General features: G+C 41.1%; 10 non-coding genes across 10 annotated transcripts; all 10 read right to left on the minus strand.

Annotated features, from left to right (window-relative positions):
• Positions 1–407: 407 nt before the first annotated feature.
• TRNAF-GAA (transfer RNA phenylalanine (anticodon GAA)) lies at positions 408–480 on the minus strand. The gene has a single exon. It is a non-coding gene; the product is annotated as a tRNA-Phe (tRNA).
• An 811-nt stretch (positions 481–1,291) lies between these two features.
• TRNAF-GAA (transfer RNA phenylalanine (anticodon GAA)) lies at positions 1,292–1,364 on the minus strand. The gene has a single exon. It is a non-coding gene; the product is annotated as a tRNA-Phe (tRNA).
• Positions 1,365–2,180: 816 nt separating this feature from the next.
• TRNAF-GAA (transfer RNA phenylalanine (anticodon GAA)) lies at positions 2,181–2,253 on the minus strand. The gene has a single exon. It is a non-coding gene; the product is annotated as a tRNA-Phe (tRNA).
• Positions 2,254–3,965: 1,712 nt separating this feature from the next.
• On the minus strand, positions 3,966–4,038 carry TRNAF-GAA (transfer RNA phenylalanine (anticodon GAA)). Its single transcript has one exon. It is a non-coding gene; the product is annotated as a tRNA-Phe (tRNA).
• Positions 4,039–4,852: 814 nt separating this feature from the next.
• TRNAF-GAA (transfer RNA phenylalanine (anticodon GAA)) lies at positions 4,853–4,925 on the minus strand. The gene has a single exon. It is a non-coding gene; the product is annotated as a tRNA-Phe (tRNA).
• Positions 4,926–6,183: 1,258 nt separating this feature from the next.
• Positions 6,184–6,256, minus strand: TRNAF-GAA (transfer RNA phenylalanine (anticodon GAA)). The gene has a single exon. It is a non-coding gene; the product is annotated as a tRNA-Phe (tRNA).
• An 813-nt stretch (positions 6,257–7,069) lies between these two features.
• Positions 7,070–7,142, minus strand: TRNAF-GAA (transfer RNA phenylalanine (anticodon GAA)). The gene has a single exon. It is a non-coding gene; the product is annotated as a tRNA-Phe (tRNA).
• An 811-nt stretch (positions 7,143–7,953) lies between these two features.
• Positions 7,954–8,026, minus strand: TRNAF-GAA (transfer RNA phenylalanine (anticodon GAA)). The gene has a single exon. It is a non-coding gene; the product is annotated as a tRNA-Phe (tRNA).
• An 813-nt stretch (positions 8,027–8,839) lies between these two features.
• On the minus strand, positions 8,840–8,912 carry TRNAF-GAA (transfer RNA phenylalanine (anticodon GAA)). Its single transcript has one exon. It is a non-coding gene; the product is annotated as a tRNA-Phe (tRNA).
• Positions 8,913–9,723: 811 nt separating this feature from the next.
• TRNAF-GAA (transfer RNA phenylalanine (anticodon GAA)) lies at positions 9,724–9,796 on the minus strand. The gene has a single exon. It is a non-coding gene; the product is annotated as a tRNA-Phe (tRNA).
• Between the last annotated feature and the right edge of the window lie 6,096 nt (positions 9,797–15,892).

The raw sequence follows: 15,892 nt of genomic DNA on the forward strand, positions 1-15,892 counted from the left end.
TTAGCTCCTAAAAAAAGACATTCTTATCAGTATAGCTTGCCAAAATAGCTCAGTTGTGAGAGCAATAGACTGAAGACCTTAAAATCTCTAGTGTACGATCGTGGGTTTCCACATGTTTGGGTGTTTGCAGTTTGTTACTGAGTAGCAATTCAGCAAAAAGAAATTTAGCAGCAGAAACTTTCATTTTCAGGTTTCGCCCTCTAGGACACTTGATGTTCTTTCAGTTTGCCTTATCTTAAACACCAAAAAAGACTTTCTAAACGTCAGACTTATACACAATAGCTCTTTTGTGAGAGCATTAAACTAAAGATCTAAAGGTCCTGGGTTCGATCCCAGGTTTCGGCATGTTTAATTGCTGTATTTTTGCTAAATTGCTATTCTGTAACAAAAACAACAGCAACTAAATATGCCGAAACCCGGGATCGAACCAGGGACCTTTAGATCTTCAGTCTAACGCTCTCCCAATTGAGCTATTTCGGCTAATTGTGAAAGATGTGAAGTCGTACTTGGGGTTTTAGGTTAGGAAAAAAAGAGCATCAAGTGTTCTTGAAAAGCAACACCTTATAATGAAAGATTCTGCTGGTAAATTGCTATTCTGTAACAAAAATACAGCTACTAAACATGCCGAAACCCAGGATCGAACCAGGGACTTATAGATCTTCAGTCTAATGCTCTCCCAAATGAGCTATTGCAGCTACGTCTGACATTGAGAAAGTATTTTTTGGTGTTTAAGATAAGGCAAACTGAAAGAACATCAAGTGTCCTAGAGGGCGAAACCTGAAAATAAACGTTTCTGCTGCTAAATTTCTTTTTGCTGAATTGCTACTCAGTAACAAACTGCAAACACCCAAACATGTGGAAACCCACGATCGTACTAGGGATTTTAAGGTCTTCAGTCTATTGCTCTCACAACTGAGCTATTTTGGCAAGCTATACTGATAAGAATGTCTTTTTTTGGAGCTAAAGATTTTGCAAACTGAAATAACATAAAATGTTTTTCAAGATCAAAAACTGAAAACAACAGTTTTTGCTGCTAAATTGCTATTCAGTAGCAAAAGCAAACAACCAACCATGCTAAACCCCAGGATTGAACAAGACACCCTTAGATCTTCAGTCTAATGTTCTCACAACTGAGCTATTTCGCCAAGCTCTACTAATAAGAAATTCTTTTATTGGGGCTAATAATAATGCAAACTGTAATAACATGAAATGATCTTGAAGACCAGAACCTGAACACGGCAGTTTCTGCTGCTAAATTGCTATTCTGTAACAAAAAAACAGCAACTAAATATTCCGAAACCCGGGATCGAACCAGGGACCTTTAGATCTTCAGTCTAACGCTCTCCCAACTGAGCTATTTCGGCTAATTGTGAAAGATGTTAAGCCGTATTTGGGGTTTTAGGCTGGGGAAAAAAAGAGCATTAAGTGTTCTTGATGAACAACACCTGATAATGAAAGATTCTGCTGGTAAGTTGCTATTCTGTAACAAAAATACAGCAACTAAACATGCCGAATTCTGGGATCGAACCCAGGACCTTTAGATCTTCAGTTTAATGCTCTCACAAAAGAGCTATTGCGTGTAAGTCTGACGTATAGAAAGTCTTTTTTGGTGTTTAAGATAAGGCAAACTGAAAGAACATCAAGTGTCCTAGAGGGCGAAACCTGAAAATGAAAGTTTCTGCTGCTAAATTTCTTTTTGCTGAATTGCTACTCAGTAACAAACTGCAAACACCCAAACATGTGGAAACCCACGATCGTACTAGGGATTTTAAGGTCTTCAGTCTATTGCTCTCACAACTGAGCTATTTTGGCAAGCTATACTGATAAGAATGTCTTTTTTTAGGAGCTAAAGATTTTGCAAACTGAAATAACATAAAATGCTTTTCAAGATCAAGACCTGAACACAACAGTTTTTGCTGCTAAATTGCTATTCAGTAGCAAAAGCAAACACCCAACTATGCTAAACCCCAGTATTGAACAAGACACCCTTAGATCTTCAGTCTAATGTTGTCACAACTGAGCTATTTCGCCAAGCTCTACTAATAAGAAATTCTTTTATTGGGGCTAATAATAATGCAAACTGTAATAACATGAAATGTTCTTGAAGACCAGAACCTGAACACGGCAGTTTCTGCTGCTAAATTGCTATTCTGTAACAAAACAAAAAAAGCAACTAAATATGCCGAAACCCAGGATCGAACAAGGGACCTTTAGATCTTCAGTCATACGCTCTCCCAACTGAGCTATTTCGACTAATTGTGACAGATGTGAAGTCGTATTTGGGGTTTTAGGTTGGGAAAAAAAGAGCATCAAGTGTTCTTGAAGAGCAACACCTTATAATGAAAGATTCTGCTGGTAAATTGCTATTCTGTAACAAAAATACAGCAACTAAACATGCCGAAACCCGGGATCGAACCCAGGACCTTTAGATCTTCAGTTTAATGCTCTCACAAAAGAGCTATTGCGTGTAAGTCTGACGTATAGAAAGTCTTTTTTGGTGTTTAAGATAAGGCAAACTGAAAGAACATCAAGTGTCCTAGAGGGCGAAACCTGAAAATGAAAGTTTCTGCTGCTAAATTTCTTTTTGCTGAATTGCTACTCAGTAACAAACTGCAAACACCGAAACATGTGGAAACCCACGATCGCACTAGGGATTTTAAGGTCTTCAGTCTATTGCTCTCACAACTGAGCTATTTCGGCTAATTGTGACAGATGTGATGAAGTCGTATTTGCGGATTTAGGTTGGGAAAAAAAGAGCATCAAGTGTTCTTGAAGAGCAACACCTTATAATGAAAGATTCTGCTGGTAAATTGCTATTCTGTAACAAAAATACAGCAACTAAACATGCCGAAACCCGGGATCGAACCCAGGACCTTTAGATCTTCAGTTTAATGCTCTCACAAAAGAGCTATTGCGTGTAAGTCTGACGTATAGAAAGTCTTTTTTGGTGTTTAAGATAAGGCAAACTGAAAGAACATCAAGTGTCCTAGAGGGCGAAACCTGAAAATGAAAGTTTCTGCTGCTAAATTTCTTTTTGCTGAATTGCTACTCAGTAACAAACTGCAAACACCGAAACATGTGGAAACCCACGATCGCACTAGGGATTTTAAGGTCTTCAGTCTATTGCTCTCACAACTGAGCTATTTCGGCTAATTGTGACAGATGTGATGAAGTCGTATTTGCGGATTTAGGTTGGGAAAAAAAGAGCATCAAGTGTTCTTGAAGAGCAACACCTTATAATGAAAGATTCTGCTGGTAAATTGCTATTCTGTAACAAAAATACAGCTACTAAACATGCCGAAACCCAGGATCGAACCAGGGACTTATAGATCTTCAGTCTAATGCTCTCCCAAATGAGCTATTGCAGCTACGTCTGACATTGAGAAAGTATTTTTTGGTGTTTAAGATAAGGCAAACTGAAAGAACATCAAGTGTCCTAGAGGGCGAAACCTGAAAATAAACGTTTCTGCTGCTAAATTTCTTTTTGCTGAATTGCTACTCAGTAACAAACTGCAAACACCCAAACATGTGGAAACCCACGATCGTACTAGGGATTTTAAAGTCTTCAGTCTATTGCTCTCACAACTGAGCTATTTTGGCAAGCTATACTGATAAGAATGTCTTTTTTTAGGAGCTAAAGATTTTGCAAACTGAAATAACATAAAATGCTTTTCAAGATCAAAACCTGAACACAACAGTTTTTGCTGCTAAATTGCTATTCAGTAGCAAAAGCAAACACCCAACCATGCTAAACCCCAGTATTGAACAAGACACCCTTAGATCTTCAGTCTTATGTTGTCACAACTGAGCTATTTCGCCAAGCTCTACTAATAAGAAATTCTTTTATTGGGGCTAATAATAATGCAAACTGTAATAACATGAAATGATCTTGAAGACCAGAACCTAAACACGGCAGTTTCTGCTGCTAAATTGCTATTCTGTAACAAAAAAACAGCAACTAAATATGCCGAAACCCAGGATCGAACCAGGGACCTTTAGATCTTCAGTCTAACGCTCTTCCAACAGAGTTATTTCGGCTAATTGTGAAAGATTTTAAGCCGTATTTGGGTTTTAGGCTGGGAAAAAAAAGAGCATTAAGTGTTCTTGATGAAGAACACCTGATAATGAAAGATTCTGCTGGTAAATTGCTATTCTGTAACAAAAATACAGCAACTAAACATGCCGAAACCTGGGATCGAACCCAGGACCTTTAGATCTTCAGTTTAATGCTCTCACAAAAGAGCTATTGCGTGTAAGTCTGACGTATAGAAAGTCTTTTTTGGTGTTTAAGATAAGGCAAACTGAAAGAACATCAAGTGTCCTAGAGGGCGAAACCTGAAAATGAAAGTTTCTGCTGCAAAATTTCTTTTTGCTGAATTGCTACTCAGTAACAAAATGCAAACACCCAAACATGTGGAAACCCACGATCGTACTAGGGAATTTAAGGTCTTCAGTCTATTGCTCTCACAACTGAGCTATTTTGGCAAGCTATACTGATAAGAATGTCTTTTTTTGGAGCTAAAGATTTTGCAAACTGAAATAACATAAAATGTTTTTCAAGATCAAAAACTGAAAACAACAGTTTTTGCTGCTAAATTGCTATTCAGTAGCAAAAGCAAACACCCAACCATGCTAAACCCCAGGATTGAACAAGACACCCTTAGATCTTCAGTCTAATGTTCTCACAAATGACCTATTTCGCCAAGCTCTACTAATAAGAAATTCTTTTATTGGGGCTAATAATAATGCAAACTGTAATAACATGAAATGATCTTGAAGACCAGAACCTGAACACGGCAGTTTCTGCTGCTAAATTGCTATTCTGTAACAAAACAAAAAAAGCAACTAAATATGCCGAAACCCAGGATCGAACCAGGGACCTTTAGATCTTCAGTCATACGCTCTCCCAACTGAGCTATTTCGACTAATTGTGACAGATGTGAAGTCGTATTTGGGGTTTTAGGTTGGGAAAAAAAGAGCATCAAGTGTTCTTGAAGAGCAACACCTTATAATGAAAGATTCTGCTGGTAAATTGCTATTCTGTAACAAAAATACAGCTACTAAACATGCCGAAACCCGGGATCGAACCCAGGACCTTTAGATCTTCAGTTTAATGCTCTCACAAAAGAGCTATTGCGTGTAAGTCTGACGTATAGAAAGTCTTTTTTGGTGTTTAAGATAAGGCAAACTGAAAGAACATCAAGTGTCCTAGAGGGCGAAACCTGAAAATGAAAGTTTCTGCTGCTAAATTTCTTTTTGCTGAATTGCTACTCAGTAACAAACTGCAAACACCCAAACATGTGGAAACCCACGATCGCACTAGGGATTTTAAGGTCTTCAGTCTATTGCTCTCACAACTGAGCTATTTCGGCTAATTGTGACAGATGTGAAGTCGTATTTGCGGATTTAGGTTGGGAAAAAAAGAGCATCAAGTGTTCTTGAAGAGCAACACCTTATAATGAAAGATTCTGCTGGTAAATTGCTATTCTGTAACAAAAATACAGCTACTAAACATGCCGAAACCCAGGATCGAACCAGGGACTTATAGATCTTCAGTCTAATGCTCTCCCAAATGAGCTATTGCAGCTACGTCTGACATTGAGAAAGTATTTTTTGGTGTTTAAGATAAGGCAAACTGAAAGAACATCAAGTGTCCTAGAGGGCGAAACCTGAAAATAAACGTTTCTGCTGCTAAATTTCTTTTTGCTGAATTGCTACTCAGTAACAAACTGCAAACACCCAAACATGTGGAAACCCACGATCGTACTAGGGATTTTAAGGTCTTCAGTCTATTGCTCTCACAACTGAGCTATTTTGGCAAGCTATACTGATAAGAATGTCTTTTTTTGGAGCTAAAGATTTTGCAAACTGAAATAACATAAAATGTTTTTCAAGATCAAAAACTGAAAACAACAGTTTTTGCTGCTAAATTGCTATTCAGTAGCAAAAGCAAACAACCAACCATGCTAAACCCAAGGATTGAACAAGACACCCTTAGATCTTCAGTCTAATGTTCTCACAACTGAGCTATTTCGCCAAGCTCTACTAATAAGAAATTCTTTTATTGGGGATAATAATAATGCAAACTGTAATAACATGAAATGATCTTGAAGACCAGAACCTGAACACGGCAGTTTCTGCTGCTAAATTGCTATTCTGTAACAAAAAAACAGCAACTAAATATGCCAAAACCCGGGATCGAACCAGGGACCTTTAGATCTTCAGTCTAACGCTTTCCCAACTGAGCTATTTCGACTAATTGTGAAAGATGTTAAGCCGTATTTGGGGTTTTAGGCTGGGGAAAAAAAGAGCATTAAGTGTTCTTGATGAACAACACCTGATAATGAAAGATTCTGCTGGTAAATTGCTATTCTGTAACAAAAATACAGCAACTAAACATGCCGAATCCTGGGATCGAACCCAGGACCTTTAGATCTTCAGTTTAATGCTCTCACAAAAGAGCTATTGCGTGTAAATCTGACGTATAGAAAGTCTTTTTTGGTGTTTAAGATAAGGCAAACTGAAAGAACATCAAGTGTCCTAGAGGGCGAAACCTGAAAATGAAAGTTTCTGCTGCTAAATTTCTTTTTGCTGAATTGCTACTCAGTAACAAACTGCAAACACCCAAACATGTGGAAACCCACGATCGTACTAGGGATTTTAAAGTCTTCAGTCTATTGCTCTCACAACTGAGCTATTTTGGCAAGCTATACTGATAAGAATGTCTTTTTTTAGGAGCTAAAGATTTTGCAAACTGAAATAACATAAAATGCTTTTCAAGATCAAAACCTGAACACAACAGTTTTTGCTGCTAAATTGCTATTCAGTAGCAAAAGCAAACACCCAACCATGCTAAACCCCAGTATTGAACAAGACACCCTTAGATCTTCAGTCTTATGTTGTCACAACTGAGCTATTTCGCCAAGCTCTACTAATAAGAAATTCTTTTATTGGGGCTAATAATAATGCAAACTGTAATAACATGAAATGATCTTGAAGACCAGAACCTAAACACGGCAGTTTCTGCTGCTAAATTGCTATTCTGTAACAAAAAAACAGCAACTAAATATGCCGAAACCCAGGATCGAACCAGGGACCTTTAGATCTTCAGTCTAACGCTCTTCCAACAGAGCTATTTCGGCTAATTGTGAAAGATTTCAAGCCGTATTTGGGTTTTAGGCTGGGAAAAAAAAGAGCATTAAGTGTTCTTGATGAAGAACACCTGATAATGAAAGATTCTGCTGGTAAATTGCTATTCTGTAACAAAAATACAGCAACTAAACATGCCGAAACCTGGGATCGAACCCAGGACCTTTAGATCTTCAGTTTAATGCTCTCACAAAAGAGCTATTGCGTGTAAGTCTGACGTATAGAAAGTCTTTTTTGGTGTTTAAGATAAGGCAAACTGAAAGAACATCAAGTGTCCTAGAGGGCGAAACCTGAAAATGAAAGTTTCTGCTGCAAAATTTCTTTTTGCTGAATTGCTACTCAGTAACAAAATGCAAACACCCAAACATGTGGAAACCCACGATCGTACTAGGGAATTTAAGGTCTTCAGTCTATTGCTCTCACAACTGAGCTATTTTGGCAAGCTATACTGATAAGAATGTCTTTTTTTGGAGCTAAAGATTTTGCAAACTGAAATAACATAAAATGTTTTTCAAGATCAAAAACTGAAAACAACAGTTTTTGCTGCTAAATTGCTATTCAGTAGCAAAAGCAAACACCCAACCATGCTAAACCCCAGGATTGAACAAGACACCCTTAGATCTTCAGTCTAATGTTCTCACAAATGACCTATTTCGCCAAGCTCTACTAATAAGAAATTCTTTTATTGGGGCTAATAATAATGCAAACTGTAATAACATGAAATGATCTTGAAGACCAGAACCTGAACACGGCAGTTTCTGCTGCTAAATTGCTATTCTGTAACAAAAAAACAGCAACTAAATATGCCGAAACCCGGGATCGAACCAGGGACCTTTAGATCTTCAGTCTAACGCTCTCCCAACTGAGCTATTTCGGCTAATTGTGAAAGATGTTAAGCCGTATTTGGGGTTTTAGGCTGGGAAAAAAAGAGCATTAAGTGTTCTTGATGAACAACACCTGATAATGAAAGATTCTGCTGGTAAATTGCTATTCTGTAACAAAAATACAGCAACTAAACATGCCGAATCCTGGGATCGAACCCAGGACCTTTAGATCTTCAGTTTAATGCTCTCACAAAAGAGCTATTGCGTGTAAGTCTGACGTTTAGAAAGTCTTTTTTGGTGTTTAAGATAAGGCAAACTGAAAGAACATCAAGTGTCCTAGAGGGCGAAACCTGAAAATGAAAGTTTCTGCTGCTAAATTTCTTTTTGCTGAATTGCTACTCAGTAACAAACTGCAAACACCCAAACATGTGGAAACCCACGATCGTACTAGGGATTTTAAGGTCTTCAGTCTATTGCTCTCACAACTGAGCTATTTTGGCAAGCTATACTGATAAGAATGTCTTTTTTTAGGAGCTAAAGATTTTGCAAACTGAAATAACATAAAATGCTTTTCAAGATCAAAACCTGAACACAACAGTTTTTGCTGCTAAATTGCTATTCAGTAGCAAAAGCAAACACCCAACCATGCTAAACCCCAGGATTGAACAAGACACCCTTAGATCTTCAGTCTAATGTTGTCACAACTGAGCTATTTCGCCAAGCTCTACTAATAAGAAATTCTTTTATTGGGGCTAATAATAATGCAAACTGTAATAACATGAAATGTTCTTGAAGACCAGAACCTGAACACGGCAGTTTCTGCTGCTAAATTGCTATTCTGTAACAAAAAAAACAGCAACTAAATATGCCAAAACCCGGGATCGAACCAGGGACCTTTAGATCTTCAGTCTAACGCTCTCCCAACTGAGCTATTTTGGCTAATTGTGACAGATGTGAAGTCGTATTTGGGGTTTTAGGTTGGGAAAAAAAGAGCATCAAGTGTTCTTGAAGAGCAACACCTTATAATGAAAGATTCTGCTGGTAAATTGCTATTCTGTAACAAAAATACAGATACTAAACATGCCGAAACCCAGGATCGAACCGGGGACTTATAGATCTTCAGTCTAATGCTCTCCCAAATGAGCTATTGCAGCTACGTCTGACATTGAGAAAGTCTTTTTTGGTGTTTAAGATAAGGCAAACTGAAAGAACATCAAGTGTCCTAGAGGGCGAAACCTGAAAATAAACGTTTCTGCTGCTAAATTTCTTTTTGCTGAATTGCTACTCAGTAACAAACTGCAAACACCCAAACATGTGGAAACCCACGATCGTACTAGGGATTTTAAGGTCTTCAGTCTATTGCTCTCACAACTGAGCTATTTTGGCAAGCTATACTGATAAGAATGTCTTTTTTTGGAGCTAAAGATTTTGCAAACTGAAATAACATAAAATGTTTTTCAAGATCAAAAACTGAAAACAACAGTTTTTGCTGCTAAATTGCTATTCAGTAGCAAAAGCAAACACCCAACCATGCTAAACCCCAGGATTGAACAAGACACCCTTAGATCTTCAGTATAATGTTCTCACAACTGAGCTATTTCGCCAAGCTCTACTAATAAGAAATTCTTTTATTGGGGCTAATAATAATGCAAACTGTAATAACATGAAATGATCTTGAAGACCAGAACCTGAACACGGCAGTTTCTGCTGCTAAATTGCTATTCTGTAACAAAAAAACAGCAACTAAATATGCCGAAACCCGGGATCGAACCAGGGACCTTTAGATCTTCAGTCTAACGCTCTCCCAAATGAGCTATTTCGGCTAATTGTGAAAGATGTTAAGCCGTATTTGGGGTTTTAGGTTGGGGAAAAAAAGAGCATTAAGTGTTCTTGATGAACAACACCTGATAATGAAAGATTCTGCTGGTAAATTGCTATTCTGTAACAAAAATACAGCAACTAAACATGCCGAATCCTGGGATCGAACCCAGGACCTTTAGTTCTTCAGTTTAATGCTCTCACAAAAGAGCTATTGCGTATAAGTCTGACGTTTAGAAAGTCTTTTTTGGTGTTTAAGATAAGGCAAACTGAAAGAACATCAAGTGTCCTAGAGGGCGAAACCTGAAAATGAAAGTTTCTGCTGCTAAATTTCTTTTTGCTGAATTGCTACTCAGTAACAAACTGCAAACACCCAAACATGTAGAAACCCACGATCGTACTAGGGATTTTAAGATCTTTAGTCTATTGCTCTCACAACTGAGCTATTTTGGCAAGCTATACTGATAATAATGTCTTTTTTTAGGAGCTAAAGAATTTGCAAACTAAAAATAACTTAAAATGCTTTTCAAGATCAAAACATGAGCACAACAGTTTTTGCTGCTAAATTGCTATTCAGTAGCAAAAGCAAACACCCAACCATGCTAAACCCCAGGATTGAACAAGACACCCTTAGATCTTCAGTCTAATGTTGTCACAACTGAGCTATTTGCCAAGCTCTACTAATAAGAAATTCATTTATTGGGGCTAATAATAATGCAAACTGTAATAACATGAAATGTTCTTGAAGACCAGAACCTGAACACGGCAGTTTCTGCTGCTAAATTGCTATTCTGTAACAAAAAAAACAGCAACTAAATATTAGAGATGAGCGGGTTCGGTTTCTCTGAATCCGAACCCGCCAGAACTTCATGTTTTTTTTCACGGGTCCGAGCGACTCGGATCTTCCCGCCTTGCTCGGTTAACCCGAGCGCGCCCGAACGTCATCATGACGCTGTCGGATTCTCGCGAGGCTCGGATTCTATCGCGAGACTCGGATTCTATATAAGGAGCCGCGCGTCGCCGCCATTTTCACACGTGCATTGAGATTGATAGGGAGAGGACGTGGCTGGCGTCCTCTCCGTTTAGACACTTGATTTACTAATTTTGGGGAGCATTAGGAGTACTCAGTAGTGTACAGTGCAGAGTTTTGCTGATAGTGACCAGTGACCACCACTTTTATTTATAATCCGTTCTCTGCCTGAAAAAAGCGATACACAGCACACAGTGAGGTAAATTTACTAAGGTGGGAGATTTTTAGAACTGGTGATGTTGCCCATGGCAACCAATCAGATTCTACTTACCATTTATTTAGCTGCTTCTAGCAGATAATAGATATAATCTGATTGGTTGCTATGGGCAACATCACCAGTTCTAAAAATCTCCCACCTTAGTAAATTTACCCCAGTGACTCAGTCACATACCATATCTGTGTGCACTGCTCAGGCTCAGGCCAGTGTGCTGCATCATCTATATATATTATATATCTGTCTGACTGCTCAGCTCACACAGCTTATAATTGTGGGGGAGACTGGGGAGCACTACTGCAGTGCCAGTTATAGGTTATAGCAGGAGCCAGGAGTACATAATATTATATTAAAATTAAACAGTGCACACTTTTGCTGCAGGAGTGCCACTGCCAGTGTGACTAGTGACCAGTGACCTGACCACCAGTATATAATATTAGTAGTATACTATCTCTTTATCAACCAGTCTATATTAGCAGCAGACACAGTACAGTGCGGTAGTTCACGGCTGTGGCTACCTCTGTGTCGGCACTCGGCAGCCCGTCCATAATTGTATATACCAGTGACCTAACCGTGGTTTTTTTTTCTTTCTTTATACATACATACTAGTTACGAGTATACTATCTCTTTATCAACCAGTCTATATATTAGCAGCAGACACAGTACAGTGCGGTAGTTCACGGCTGTGGCTACCTCTGTGTCGGCACTCGGCAGCCCGTCCATAATTGTATATACCACCTAACCGTGGTTTTTTTTTCTTTCTTTATACATACATACTAGTTACGAGTATACTATCTCTTTATCAACCAGTCTATATATTAGCAGCAGACACAGTACAGTGCGGTAGTTCACGGCTGTGGCTACCTCTGTGTCGGCACTCGGCAGCCCGTCCATAATTGTATATACCACCTAACCGTGGTTTTTTTTTCTTTCTTTATACATACATACTAGTTACGAGTATACTATCTCTTTATCAACCAGTCTATATATTAGCAGCAGACACAGTACAGTGCGGTAGTTCACGGCTGTGGCTACCTCTGTGTCGGCACTCGGCAGCCCGTCCATAATTGTATATACCACCTAACCGTGGTTTTTTTTTCTTTCTTTATACATACATACTAGTTACGAGTATACTATCTCTTTATCAACCAGTCTATATATTAGCAGCAGACACAGTACAGTGCGGTAGTTCACGGCTGTGGCTACCTCTGTGTCGGCACTCGGCAGCCCGTCCATAATTGTATATACCAGTGACCTAACCGTGGTTTTTTTTTCTTTCTTTATACATACATACTAGTTACGAGTATACTATCTCTTTATCAACCAGTCTATATATTATCAGCAGACACAGTACAGTGCGGTAGTTCACGGCTGTGGCTACCTCTGTGTCGGCACTCGGCAGCCCGTCCATAATTGTATATACCACCTAACCGTGGTTTTTTTTTCTTTCTTTATACATACATACTAGTTACGAGTATACTATCTCTTTATCAACCAGTCTATATATTAGCAGCAGACACAGTACAGTGCGGTAGTTCACGGCTGTGGCTACCTCTGTGTCGGCACTCGGCAGCCCGTCCATAATTGTATATACCACCTAACCGTGGTTTTTTTTTCTTTCTTTATACATACATACTAGTTACGAGTATACTATCTCTTTATTAACCAGTCTATATATTAGCAGCAGACTGTTATGAGCCACGGCTGTGGCTCATTCCTGTTTTGCAGTTTTGTTCTGTATTTCATGTTATACTTTTGTTTATGTTCCCCGTGGGTGTCATGGGGTGCTCGGAGCTCACCCTTAAGGAGGGGATACTGTTATGAACCACAGGTAGTGGTTCATTCCTATTTTATGTTTATTTAGTTGTCTTGCATGCCAGGATTTCCCATTGCTCTGTTTTAGTATGCTCTTGTCTGCTGCCGCTGGTTAGTCTGTGTAATTGCAGCTTGTTCCATGTGTTCAGCCTCACCTGGCTGCTAATTGCATCTTGTCAGTTGGAATCATGCAATAGGCCAGCTGCTCTGGATTATTAATTAGGCCTCTCTGTTATATGCTGGCTGATTACAGTTCACAGACGCTGGTGATATTCCTTGGGTTGCAGTCTGCTTTAAGTTTGAGCTGGTTCCTGTCAGTTCCTGTGTGGATTCCTGTGTGGATTCCTGTGTCAGTCCCTGTGTTGATTCCTGTGTCAGTCCCTGTGTCTGATCCCGTGTCCTACCCTGAGTTCCAGTGGATTCTGCCTGTCCTCCAGTTCTGAAAGTCGGTGTCGGCAGCTTCCTGTTTGCCTATGTCAGTTGCAGAAAGTATCCAGTCCTGTTCAAGCCGGTTGTTCCTGTCCTCAGTGGTCCTGTACTCAGAGATTTGTCATCTTTTCCTGGAGTCTGACTGAGCACCTTTAACATCCTGTGGTGTTCGTGAGTCACGGCGCAGCCGTGTGTTGCGGCTTGTCCGCTTACTGTTTACTATTTAGTATATTTGTGTCCTGGAGCTTTTGCGGAGGATTCCGCTCTCCCTGATCCACTCTGGTATCCAGCGGTGCTGGATAGGAGTAACGGATCAGTGGATCTTTGGTTGTCCTTTTCCCTGGCGGCTAGTCCGCACATACCTTTTGATTTAGTTAGTTAACTTGTAACCCCTGGCCTGGTTGCTTAGTCAGAGGGCCCCTTGTTATCACCCTGTCTCGGATTTCCCTTTGTCTCCCATTAAGACCTGAGGGGGCATCGGGGTTGGGCAGACATAATCCGCCCTTCGAACGCGGCTGCCATGGGCTCAAGCAACCATAGTCTCGCAGGGGATTTCTGATAACACGGGCGAGACAACGGAGTTAGGGCGTCAGGGGTTACTAGGCTTTCCTGCTCCCACAACCAGCATATCTTCCCAGTACTCTGACCTCAGCCATACGATCTCCTCTGGTCTGGAGTACGGGAATCATAACATTATCACCAGCCATACCACAAAAAAGAAATAAAACTTTTTTTTTCTTTTTTGGCCCAGTCCAGTGTCTAGTCTAGAATCCAGTCTTGTCTAGAATTCAGTGTGCAGAATCCAATCCGGTGTCAAGAATCCAGTCCTGTCTAGAATTTGGTGTTTAGAATCCAGTCCGGTGTTTAGAATCCAATCCAGTCCGGTGTTTAGAATCCAGTCCGGTGTTTAGAATCCAGTCCGGTGTTTAGAATCCAGTCCGGTGTTTAGAATCCAGTCCGGTGTTTTAAAAAAAAAAAAAAAAAAGTCTTGTTTTGTTTAGCTAAATTTAGTCTTGTCTTGCCTTGCCTTGCCTTGCCTTGCCTTGTCTTGCCTTGTCTTGTCTAGTTTTAAATCCTCCTATGTCTACTATGCAAGCCCTGCAGGCATCTCTCGCAGCCCTGAACTCTGTATTCAGTGCTTTGAGACCAGAGCGACTAGAAATTTTGCAGCAATCCCTAAAGCAACTGCAAAACCTTCTGACTAAAATCTTGCTTATTTTGCCGGAAGTCGTTGAGAGTACATCTATCTCTAAAGAGACTCTTGTTCACAGTATGGTGACAAGAGAATCCTCTGGTTTAATTGAAGAGAAAAGGTTTAAAAGTTTTCTGCGGCCCAGGCTCTCAGAAGAGGAGCGTCTGCGTCGCAGAAACTTAAACTTATGCCTATATTGTGGGGGTTTAGGCCATTATCTGCAGACCTGTGAGTTGCGCAAGCCAAAGTGTGGTGACGAGTCTTGCCCTCTGGCCAAGTTGAGTCATGATACAAGACCTACTCCTGTCTCTACTGTGGCAGAGGTACTTGTCACACAACCCACACAAAAAAGCTCTCTGTCCTATAATTGGGGTCCTTGGGCAAGGGAGCCCCATTATAGATTCAGGAATCAAAAGAGAATGTTTCTCTCCTCTCTTGAGGTTCCTGTGGAAGCGGAGTTGCAAGTCCCTGGAGTGGTGCCCGTAGCCCAGGGTCCTGGAGTGGTGCCCGTAGCCCAGGATCCTGGAGTGGTGCCCGTAGCCCAGGGTCCTGGAGTGGTGCCCGTAGCCCAGGGTCCTGGAGTGGTGCCCGTAGCCCAGGGTCCTGGAGTGGTGCCCGTAGCCCAGGGTCCTGGAGTGGTGCCCGTAGCCCAGGGTCCTGGAGTGGTGCCCGTAGCCCAGGGTCCTGGAGTGGTGCCCGTAGCCCAGGGTCCTGGAGTGGTGCCCGTAGCCCAGAGTGCTGGAGCGGTACCCGATGCCCAGAGGGCTGGAGCGGTACCCGATGCCCAGAGTGCTGGAGCGGTACCCGATGCCCAGAGTGCTGGAGCGGTACCCGATGCCCAGAGTGCTGGAGCGGTACCCGATGCCCAGAGTGCTGGAGCGGTACCCGATGCCCAGAGTGCTGGAGCGGTACCCGATGCCCAGAGTGCTGGAGCGGTACCCGATGCCCAAGCTTATAGAGGGACATCAAATATTGTAGCTCAGGTTTCCATACCAGATGGGGTTTCAGAAGCTGTTACCCCAGGTAGGGACTTGAGGAGCGCAACCTCAGAAAGGGTATCTAAAACCATAGTTCTTGAAGGGAACTCGAGAAGCAAAACCCCAGAAGGGATCTTTGAAGTAATATCCCCAAGTGGGGTCTCGAGAGACGCAGCCCCAAAGAAGGGTCTAGAAGTCGCTTCCCCAGGAAAGAACTTAAGAAGCATAGCATTAGTGGAGGATCTGAACGTTATTGCTTCAGCAAAAGTCCCGGAAGTCATAGTCCCGGGAGAACTTTCGATTATTATCGACTCAGAGAGGGAGGCCGATGGCCCGATCCCAGTCAGGGAGGCCAACGACCCGGTCCCAGTAAAAGAATCCGAGGTGCTGGCCCCAGCGGGGTTCCCGGAGGCCACTGCCCCAGCGGGGTTCCCGGAGGCCACT

This window comes from Pseudophryne corroboree, chromosome 4, assembly GCF_028390025.1.
Source record: "Pseudophryne corroboree isolate aPseCor3 chromosome 4, aPseCor3.hap2, whole genome shotgun sequence".
In the NCBI taxonomy this organism is placed as follows: Eukaryota; Metazoa; Chordata; class Amphibia; order Anura; family Myobatrachidae; genus Pseudophryne; species Pseudophryne corroboree.